The following is a 10894-nucleotide window of genomic DNA, read 5'->3' on the forward strand; positions in this document are numbered from 1 at the left end:
ACTCAGCCTGTGCAGGGCAACTGCTGAGCCCGTTCAAGCTCTGGAGCCTGCAAACCACAACCAGAGAGAAGCCTGCGGGTCACTACCAAAGGTCCTGTGTGCTGTAACTAAGGCCACCTCCCCTCCCCCCCAAAAAGTACAATCGGAATATACAGTTAAAAAAAGATTTGGCCAATATTTTCCTTCTCCAGAATAACAATAGCAAAAGTCCTTAACAGTTTCCAAACAGTGTAGAAGAGAAAAGGCCACAGCTTCCCTCTGACTGTCCGGCTTGGCTGTGGAGTAGCTGGTGGGAAGTCAGGAGGGGCAGGGCATGGGGGGCACAGGCCGTGGCCGGTGAGCAGGATGGCCCAGAGCACAGACAGGGCCTTGGCACCACAGCCACATGATTCTTTCCTTTGGGAAAGGCAGGGCTTCCTGATTTTTCTGATGTGGGGTGAGAGGTAGAAGAGGAAAATGAAGTTGCTCAGTCGTGTCCAACTCTTTGTGACCCTGTGGACTGTAGCCTACCAGGCTCCTCTGTCCATGAGATCTTCCAAGCAAGCGTATTGGAGTGGGTTACCATTTCCTTCTCCAGGGGATCTTTCCGACCCAGGGATTGAACCCAGGTCTCCCACGTTGAAGGCAGACACTTTACCACCACGGAAATGAGAGGTAGAAGAGGAGGAAGGAGGGAAAATATAACTTTTTATTCCCTGCCCAGTTAAAAACCTTGGCCACTTGGGCTTTTTGAAATGGTTACACAGTGTTCTGAAGATCTTATAAATTCCTCTCTAAGGATAAGCCTCCAGGGAGGCTATGCCCAAGGGAATATTCCTTCTTGAAAAATAGGGCCAGAGCAGAGAGTTAAAACTTCCTCAGAAATGCAAACAATCCTCTTCAGATTAAAGGCCTTTGCAAGAGCCTTCTATTTCGCTTTGTTGGAACTTCAGGTGTTCAAAGACCAGGGGTTGGGTGAGATCTACTTTCAACAGTATATATATAGACAAAAAAGCCTGACATTTCCAATTTCCATCTCAGAAAGGAGATCAGTACCTGGGTGCTGGATGGGAAGAAAGCATAATTTTCTAAGCCTTGAACCTTCTCATTTGTAGTTTTTCTTACACCTGGTTTGTTTCTGTCATGATCGGTTGGGAAAACCATGCCCGCAAAGTAAGCCTGAATGTCTGTGCTCAGCATAGCGAGCAGAGGAGCCTGGGCCTCCTTCAGCCAGGCCTGGGGGCGGAAGGGCTCGAATGGACCAAGAAGTGGGACAGTCACAGAGAGGGGAGGAGAGCCAGCGGTCCCGAAGCCTTTGACAATGACGGGAAAGAGGACGTCCTAATCAGAAGCGGTGATATTTAATTTTACATGTCACTTTGGCTGGGCCACAGTGCCCATATACATGTTAGCCGCTCAGTCACGTCCGACTTGTTGTTGTGACCTCGTGGACCATAGCCCACCAGGCCCCTCTGTCCATGGAATTCTCCAGGCCAGAATACTGGAGTGGGTAGCCTTTCCCTTCTCCAGGGGACCTTCCCAATCCAGGGATCGAACCCAGGTCTCCCGCATTGCAGGCCGATTCTTTACCAGCTGAGTCACCAGGGAAGGCCGTGATTATCCATCTAATTACCTGAGCCCTTAAAAAAGCAAGGACCTTTCTCTGGATGGAGTTAGAGGGAAGGCAGCAGAAAGGGGAGTCAGGGAGATTCGAGTCCCGGGAGGGATTCAGGGCTCCTTTGCTGGTTCTGAGAAGTCAGAGCCTTGTGCCAGGATTCCAGGGAGGCCTCTGGGAGCTAAGGCTGCCCCCAGCTGACAGCCAGCAATAGAGCAGGGGCCCCACTTGCACAACCACCTGGCCAGCAGCCTGAGCGAGCTTGGCTGCAGACTCTCCGCTCAGAGCCCTGATCGGGACTGCAGCTTTGCTGATTCCAGCCCGCAGCCTCTGAAAGGGGGCCCAGTGGAGCCGAGCCGCACCGACTGCGGAGCCGCAGAGCTGTGAAATGAGGAAAGGTGTGGTTTCAAGCTACTCAATGTGCGGTGATTTGTCCTGGCAGCAATAAAAACAAACGCCGGGCTTTGCCGAGGTCGGAGCCTTTGGGAAGATCTGCTGTTTCCTCTTCTATCCAAGTTTCTCAGCGGCAAAGCGCCTCTCTGTAGCTCGCCCCGGCCTGCGTGGTTAGTGAGGAAACTTCTGAGCCTACAGCTTGGGGTTTCCGTCTCTCTCGCAGCGGCTTTCTGCCTGCGTGGGCGCCTCCTCGAGCAGCGTGTCGGGAGCTCTGCAGCCTTCATGGTGCACCGGATCATCACCATTTCATCACCCCGTGGGAGCTTGCCCAGCCAGCCTCCAGGGAAGCCGTCAGAAACAGGCAAACACTCATTTCATGAGCCTGCCACCTCCCGCTGCAAAGTAGAGCCAGGCTTCTTTCACACCAAGAGCAAAGCATCAAGTCAAACGTTTCTGAGACTCACATCAAGAGCAAAGCATCAAGTCAAACATTTCTGAGACAGACCTGTCAAGCAGGTGAGTCAGCTCTCTGAAGACTGCCTCCTGCTTAGCCAAGGGCAACCGTCTTCTGCAGAAATAGGGCTGGAACAAAGAGCTCTGCTGCTTTCATCCTGGATTTCCTGTGAATGGTTGGCTTCCACCGGCGGAGCCTAGAGCCGACGATGCCAATGGCAGGGATTAGCTCTGCAGGCAGGCCGGTGTGGTCCATGGAGAGACGCCATCAAATCCAAAATGCCTTAACCGAGGGCTGGGGACCAAGAAAAAGAGTCAGATCCTGCCCACAGATATTCACAGTGGAGTGGGGAGATGAGCCCGAGAGGAAGGAAGGATGAACCAGTGCTACAGGAAGGTGTGGGAGATTCCCCTGTGCAGAGACGGGGTGTTTCTCTGCCGCACATCCCAGGAGGCTTCACGGGAGAGACAACATCTGAGCCCGACCTTGGCATCAGGGGCTTCCTGGTGGCTCAGCTGGTAAAGAATCCGCCTGCAATGCGGGAGACCTGGGTTCGATCCCTGGGTTGGGAAGATCCCCTGGAGAAGGGATAGGCTACCCACTCCAGTATTCTCGCCTGGAGAATTCCATGGACTGTATAGTCCATGGGGTCACAAAGAACCAGACACGACTGAGCGACATTCACTCTCACTTTTGGACATCGTTATGTCTATATTCAGACTTGGCTCACCCCAAAGGCGTTTGAGTCCTGTGTGCTATGCCTCGTCCGTGTCCTGTCCTTGGTGGAGAGGCAGGGATACGTCCTCCCTGATGACAGACACGTGGTGCTTACATGCCGTGATTCCGTGTCAGGGGAGTTCTGATAGAGCATGATGAAGAGGCTTTAAGGTAGGAAACTATGGTTAGGCACAGAGAAGCGCCCAAGAGTGGAGGCCGCCTGTGAAGGAGGTGTTCTCTCGACGGCTGGAGGATCACTGCCTCTCGGTCCCTCGGTGGACGGGGAGGGGCTCCTGACGGAGCCCTGAGTTCACGTCTGCGCCTCTGTGTCTGTCCGTCTGCACGTTCTGAAATCGTCGCGTTTGCTCCTGTCTTCCGATCCCAACCAGCCCCTCAGGGCTCAGTGTATCCGTGACTCCCTTCTGCAGCGGTGCGATGGAGTCTGTTTGGTCTGTCCCGGCTGCTGTAACACCACCACCAGCGCGGTGGTTACGCCACTCTGGGCGGCTGATCGGCAACAGATGTCTATTTCCCACTGTCCCAGAGGCTGGAAGTCCAAGCTCAGGGCACCGGTGCAATTCGGGGTCTGCTAAGAGCTCACTTCCTGGTTCACAGACAGTCATGCCACCAGGTCCCCGCATGGCAAAAGGGAGTGAGGAGCTTTACACATGGGACCTCTTTTATAAAAGCTTCAACCCCTGCATGAGGGCTCCACCCTCATGACCTAATCACCCGCAAAGGCCCACTTCCCGAGCCTGTCACACTGGGGATTGGGCTTCGGCACATGCATCTTAGGGTTGGGTGGGGGACACAGACCCTCAGCCTGCAGCATAGCCCCGGGGGGACAGTAAGGCTGGAGAACGCGGTATGTTGAGAGACAGCACAGACGTGCACGGTGGTTCGGGGTCTGCCAAGGAAGCACCTTGAGTATTAGGATGAGATAAAAGGCTTCTCTTTCAGGTACTGTTGAGTTATTCAAGGTCACTGAGGAAAGAATAAGATTTAACCAGAAGAGAAAAACTAATCGAAACGTAAATAGAAATACATATGATTTTAGGTAGAAAAGGGAAGACCAGGGGTAATTTTTGCAGACTCATAAAAGCTCTTTCGGATCGGGACTTTGTTGCACAATTGCTGTCTCACCTCTGGTTCCTGGCCTGCTGGGCTCCCTCTGTGATAAACCGAGCACATTCCTTCACTCCCTGGTCAGCCTTTTACCTGGAATCTGAAGGTCACAGTGAACCATCTCTAGAAGACACCACGTGTGTGTGTATTTCCCCACAGTCCATGCTGGTAAACAAGAGACATTTTGTTCACCCAGGAGCAATAACATTTGTTATGCTTGGAGTGGGATTCATTGTGAGAGGGCCCTGGTATCCTTTTTCAATGACTGAATCTTTCAGGAAGCTTTTGGTGGCAAATAATTGAAAACCCAGCATGACTAGCTTAAGACTAACGAGGAATTGTAATGATGCCTGCAGCTGGGAGGGCAGAGGGAGGCTGGGTCCCAGGCTGACTTAATCCAGGGGCTCTGGCCCATGTGTGTGCGATCCTCTGGGCTCTGCTTCCTCTCAGCCTTGTGCGGAGATGACCGCGCTGCTCTGGATCCCACCTCAATGCCGCACCGCACCCAGAAGAGAAAGAAAACTGTTTTCCAGAATCTCTGCAGGAGAAGAAAGAACTTTACTGAAAGTTTCCTGTCTCCTAGTATCTTAAGAAAGAAACTTTTATTTCTTTCCTTATACTTCTTTTTTTCTTTGTTTGTTTTGAAACAAACAGACTCTCAGAAAATCTGCAAAAAAAAAAAAAAAAAAAACAGTATAAGACCCTTTTCTTCTTTGAACTGGTGGTGGTTTAGCCCTAAGTCGTGTCCGACTCTTTGCGGCCCCACGGACCATAACCCGCCAGGCTCTCCTGTCTGTGGGATTTACCGGGCAAGAATGCTGGAGTGGGTTGCCATTTCCTCCTCCAGGGAATCTTCCTGACCCAGGGATCGAACCTGCGTCTCTTGAGTCCCCGGCACTGGCTGGCGGATTCTTTACCACTAGCGTCATCTGGGAAGCCCCTAGATGTATAACTGAATCACTTTGTTGTACAGCAGAAATGAACACAACACTGTACATCACCTCCAAGAAAAAAGAAGAGAGGGAGGGAAGGAAGAGAAGGTTGGGGGTGGGGGTGTTTATAAACTGGCAACACAAGGGTCCTTGTGGTGATGGAAATGTTCTGCGTCTCGACTGTATCCATGCCAGTATCCTGAGAGTGATGCTGTGCGAAAGCTTTGCAAAATGCTCCATTGGGAGGAATTGGATACAGGGTACACAGGGTCTTTCTGTGTTATTTCTTACAACTGCATATGAATTTATACTTATCTCAAAATTAAAATTTTAATTTTTAAAAAAGTTATAGGAGAGCTAAATAAATACAGGAAAAAAAAAACACACAAAAACCCTGAGGTCCCATTCACCAGAATAATATAGTGTATATTTCCTATAAACAAACACGTCCTCCTGCAAATTCTCATGCACAGACTCGATTCAGGTTTTGCTATTAGTCCCAATAATGTCCTTTGTAGAATTCCTGACTTTTTTTACTTTGACATTTTCAGAGTGAATAGACCAGCATTTTACAGGAGGCGCCTCACCCTGGGTCTCTTCGGCGTCCCCTCGTTGGATTCAGGCCGTGCGTCCTTGATGAGCATCGCGCGGCTGCGGTGCTGGTCTCTTCATCTGCCCGGTCACCGGCTGCATGGTCTCCATTTGTTCAATCATTGGAGGTGTTTATTTTGATCACTGGATTAAAGTTGTGTCTGCCAGACTTTGCTGCCGCGAAGGTACTTTACTTTCTTTTGTAATGAAGAAGTATTTTGTGGGAAGTATATTGAGGCAGTGTGATGATATACCACATCATCAAATTTTGAATAGTTATTTATCTGTATATGTATATCGGTATGAACTCATGAATTTCTGGTTTTCTCAATCCCCTGTGATCCATAACTATCATTATTTGTTTTGATGATCAGATTATCCCTGGTTTGGTCAGTAGGAACCCCTTTAATTTATTTTCTGTATCTTTTTGAAATGTCTCCTAACTGGGGGGTACTTTCTTACTTTCTGATAGAATAAGATGTTCCAGACTCATATTATTCTTTCTCTGCTTGGGTCATTGAATTGGCCATTTCTCCAAGAATCCCTGGTTCTGTTTAGTCCAGAATGATATTTAGGATCAAGATCTGGATGCTAAGTACTCTTACTGCTGCTGGGCGTCATTGCTTCTAGGTTCTCTCAGCGGGCAGAGCAAGGGCTGTATCCTGGGGTGTGTGCTGCTGCTGCTGCTAAGTTGCTTCAGTCGTGTCTGACCCTGTGCGACCCCATAGACGGCAGCCCACCAGGCTCCCCCGTCCCTGGGATTCTCCAGGCAAGAACACTGGAGTGGGTTGCCATTTCCTTCTCCAATGCATGAAAGTGAAAAGTGAAAGGGAAGTTGTTCAGTCATGTCCAACTCTTCACGACCCCATGGACGGCAGCCCACCAGGCTCCTCCATCCATGGGATTTTCCAAGCAAGAGTGCTGGAGTGGGGTGCCATTGCCTTCTCCATGTACATGTATGCATATATGAATATATATGTATGTGCTTTAATACATATTTTAATGGCATTGTGCTATAACATTTATCTTCCCCTTTATGCTGTATTGTAAGGATTTATCCTAGTTCTATGCACATCAGTAAGTTGCTTCTGATGGACAGCATTGTATTCCATACCTTGTATTTATAAAAACAAACTCATGGACTTCCTTAGAGAAGGATGCCCGGGAGACCAGCTTCCTGCTACTGCAAACGATGTGTAGGTAAGTATCTCTTTAAAACATTCTGTTTCCGATACAGTTTTTAAAGTATTTATTCGGCTGCACTGGGTCTTAGCTGTGGCACATGGGATCTAGTTCCCCGACCGTGGATTGTATACCTGAATTTATATCTGTATTTATTGAACTTCTATGCTCACATCTTTATCTGTATTTTTATCTGAATCTATATCAGTCTCCATGAGTTCACACTGCCTCCAATTCGAAAACAACACCACAGAGTTGTAACTCATCTCTGAATCTTCCTATCCTGTCCGAGTCAAAAATTACCTGGCATTTGACGGACTCTCAGTTTACGACAAAAGAATACTCTCTCTCTGATAGCTGTACTGTGTGGCTTGCGGAATCTGAGTTCCCCGACCACGAATCGAACCTAGGCTGCTGCCAGTGAGAGCATGGAGTCCTAACCACTGAGCTGCCAGGGAATTCCCAGGAATAATCACCCAGGACCTCAGTGGAGTGTCAGCCCTGCTGGAGGAAGTGCGGATCACAGGGATGGGAGCCAGCCTGCTGGGGCGGGCAGGGGAGCCGGAAGGGCAGCTGTTACAGCTCTGTTCTCCGTGATGCTGGTTCAGTCGCTCAGTCGTGTGAACTCTTGGATCCCATGGACTGTGGCCCCCCAGGCTCCTCTGTCCATGGGATTCTCCAGGAATACCCACTGGAGTGGGTATCCATTCCCTTCTCCAGGGGATCTTCCTGACCCAGGGATCAAAGCTGGGTCTCTTGCATTGTAGGCGGTTTCTTTACCAACTGAGTCAGCAGATGACAGACTTTAATTCTTCAGATCTTCAAAGCCCTCAGCATGTAAAACATAAAACCAATGCACTGTAAAGAAGGAATTACTATATTTTATAACAAAGGAGCAAAAAAGTATTCTCTGGAAAAATCTACCACAAAAAAGGTAGGCGGGGCGGAGAGACAAGATGAAAAGAAATATTTGCAATTCATATTACAAAGAGTTAATTGTCTCAATATACAAAGAGCTCTTACAAATCAGTAAGAAAGAGATCAACCAATTCAATGAGTGAAAGTGGACAGAAGGCGTAAATAAGCATTCATAGAAAAAATGAGAATGACTTAACTGTACAAAAAGGTGTTCAACTTTATTTGCAATTAAAGAAATGCAAATCAAAACAAAAAAGTGCCAGTTGCACATATCAGATTGGCAGGATTTTTAAGTCCAGTGATACCCAGTGTTGACTCAGGTTTGGAGAAACTTGAATCTGTCAAGATTTTGGTGGGAGTGAAAAATCTATCGCTTTGATATAGGAATTTGTTGACATCTTTAGCACTTTAAACTGACATACATTTTAACTCAAATCATTATATGGGAAAGAGCAAACAGAAGGGGGACTGAGATAGGTGGTGATTTCAGAATAAATTTACCCTGCCCTGACGTAAGCCCCGGGCCCGACTCCAAAAGCCTCGTTCCCATAGTCTGCTCACGGCGGCTGTTTATTTTATCCGTCTTTTCTCAGCAGTCAGACTACGTCGTCCTTTGGCTCCAGCACCAAGGAGCTGTGCTTCCCATCAAGGGAAAGACGATGCAAGAGGTCTGCCGTCGGTTGGATGCGGTTGCTGGGCTGAGAGCTGTTTGTTTTCCGTGACGGGACGTGTTTGCACTGCGCCTCAGTGCACACTGTTGCTGCTCACTTAGCGTCCAGCCTCACCTCGTCCTTCCTGAGGAACTCGAAGAGGGCTGGGACCCAGGCAGTGAGTGGTGGAGGAGGTGGAAAGCAGAGGGTGGTGCAGAAGCGGGAAGGGGAGTCAAGGTTTGGTCTTGCTGGGAGGGGGAGCTGTGTGTCAGAGGACCTGCAACACGGGTTACCTGGTTACCAACCCCCAGGGAGCTGGGGGCTGGGGAGGTTTGGTGAAACATGGGCTCTGACCTCCGGGCTTCTCTTGGGGCGGACAGTGATGCTCATGACCAAGAAGGAAGCACAGGCGAGAAGCAGACTGGTGGGGCCGGGTGGTTTAGTTTTGGACGTACTGTGCTTGAGGCGTTGGTGGGACAAGTCAAGGTAACTGACAGACAGTTGCAAACAAACAGCTGGGCTCTGGGGAAAGTCTGGACCAAAGATACAGATGGCTACTAGACTGGTCATGATGGACAGGGTGGGATGACTGGGCCATGAGGGAAAGCCCTGCGTCTTATGTACGTATCTTAACCTAGAACTTAGGTAGCCCTCGGAGAAGGCAATGGCAACCCACTCCAGTGTTCTTGCCTGGAGAATCCCAGGGACGGAGGAGCCTGTTGGGCTGCTGTCTATGGGGTTGCACACAGTTGGACACGACTGATGCAACGCAGCAGCAGCAGTAGGCTAGACCTGGCACTTTGCAAATATTTACTCACTTAACACAAACGAAGCTCGCAGAAGGTACTATTATTATCCTCATTTTGAAGATAAGAGAATTGAGGCTCAGAGAAGCCCCTCCACCTGCCCAAGCTCCCATAGGTCCTAATGGCACAGGCCAGGCTCCAGCCCAGGTTACCCGGCCCGAGAGCCGTGCACTCACCCGCTATGCTGTGCCACATGGCCGCTTTATTCTTCTTCTTGTTGTTCAGTTGATAGTGAAACTGAAAGTCACTCAGTCGTGTCCAGCTCTTTGCAACCCCATGGACTATTACAGCCCATGGAATTCTCCAGGCCAGAATCCTGGAGTGGGTAGCCTTTACCATTTGAGCTCAGTAAGTCATATCCAACTCTCTGCAGCACACCAGGCTTCCCTGTCCTTCGTTGTCTCCTCAGTTTGCTCAAGCTCATGTCCATTGAGTCAATGATGCTATCCAACCATTGCATCCTCCGTCACCCCTTCTCCTGTCTTCAGTTTTTCCCAGCATCAGGGTCTTGTACAATGAGTCAGCTCTTCACATCAGGTGGCCAAAGTATTGGAGCTTCACCTTTGGCATCAGTCTGTCCAGTGAATATTCAGGACTGATTTCCTTTAGGATGGACTGGTTGTATCTCCTTGCAGTCCAAGGGACTCTCAGGAGTCTTCTCCAGCACCACGATTTGGAAGCATCACTTCTTCAGCTCTCAGCCTTATTTATGGGCCAACTCTTGGTGGCTCAGAGGATAAAGTGTCTGCCTGCAATGCGGGAGACCTGGGTTTGATCCCTGGGTTGGGAAGATCCTCTGGAGAAGGAAATGGAAACCCACTCCAGTATTCTTGCCTGGAGAATCCCATGGACAGAGGAGCCTGGCGGGCTACAGTCCACGGGGTCGCAAAGAGTCGGACACGACTAAGTGACTTCACTTCACCTCACTTACACAGTTATTTAAAGGACAGCAAATGTATGTGCAAATATCTGTCCCTGGGCCAGTGCCCAGAGGTTCATTGTCTTCTGTGCATCTGGACCCAGCCAGTTAGAGCCTCCATAGGCTAGCTCTCATCACCCTTCACATAATGTGTGTTAGCGAAAATGCCTTGCAGTGGACACTGGATATATATGTGTCAAATAAACATGTATTCCTCACTGAAAAGACTTTAAAAAGATTGACTTTCTTTCTACAAGTTGTGCTTGGCACTCTCATATTGGAGTATATTAGGTCAGCAACACTTTACAAATAAGATGCCAAGTTGGAGACCCAGCTTCCCTAGTCACACAGGAGGTGTGGAAGGACTCCTGAAACTGCTAGGGATTGGAAAACCGGGAAGGAGCCAGTGTGTCCACCTACTAGCAGGATGGGGAGGCCAGACGGTGATTCGCAAGACAGCAGAAGGGTGTTCAGTGTGCTGGCGGCTGGCTGGCTCTGTGCTGGGGACACGGTCTCACAAGTGACCTCTGAGGTTTGCGCTGGGGTCTTCAGTCCTCCGAGTCAGAGTCAGTCTTGCCCGGCTGCACTCAGGATGCCAGGAACCTGGACAGAC

At 49.5% G+C, this 10894-nt stretch overlaps 1 long non-coding RNA gene across 2 annotated transcripts in view; it reads left to right on the top strand.

The window, feature by feature from the left end:
* Positions 1–10506, top strand: part of LOC138426069 (uncharacterized) — a 33551-nt gene extending 23045 nt beyond the window's left edge. The window contains exons 4-6 of one of the 2 annotated variants that reach the window (XR_011251499.1): positions 5767–5991; positions 8500–8734; positions 9772–10506. This is a non-coding gene — a long non-coding RNA (uncharacterized lncRNA). The remainder of the gene's footprint in view (positions 1–5766; positions 5992–8499; positions 8735–9771) is intronic. The other variant, XR_011251500.1, reaches the window with a different exon arrangement.
* Positions 10507–10894: the final 388 nt, after the last annotated feature.

Source organism: Ovis canadensis, chromosome 20 (assembly GCF_042477335.2).
Source record: "Ovis canadensis isolate MfBH-ARS-UI-01 breed Bighorn chromosome 20, ARS-UI_OviCan_v2, whole genome shotgun sequence".
Taxonomy (NCBI): domain Eukaryota; kingdom Metazoa; phylum Chordata; class Mammalia; order Artiodactyla; family Bovidae; genus Ovis; species Ovis canadensis.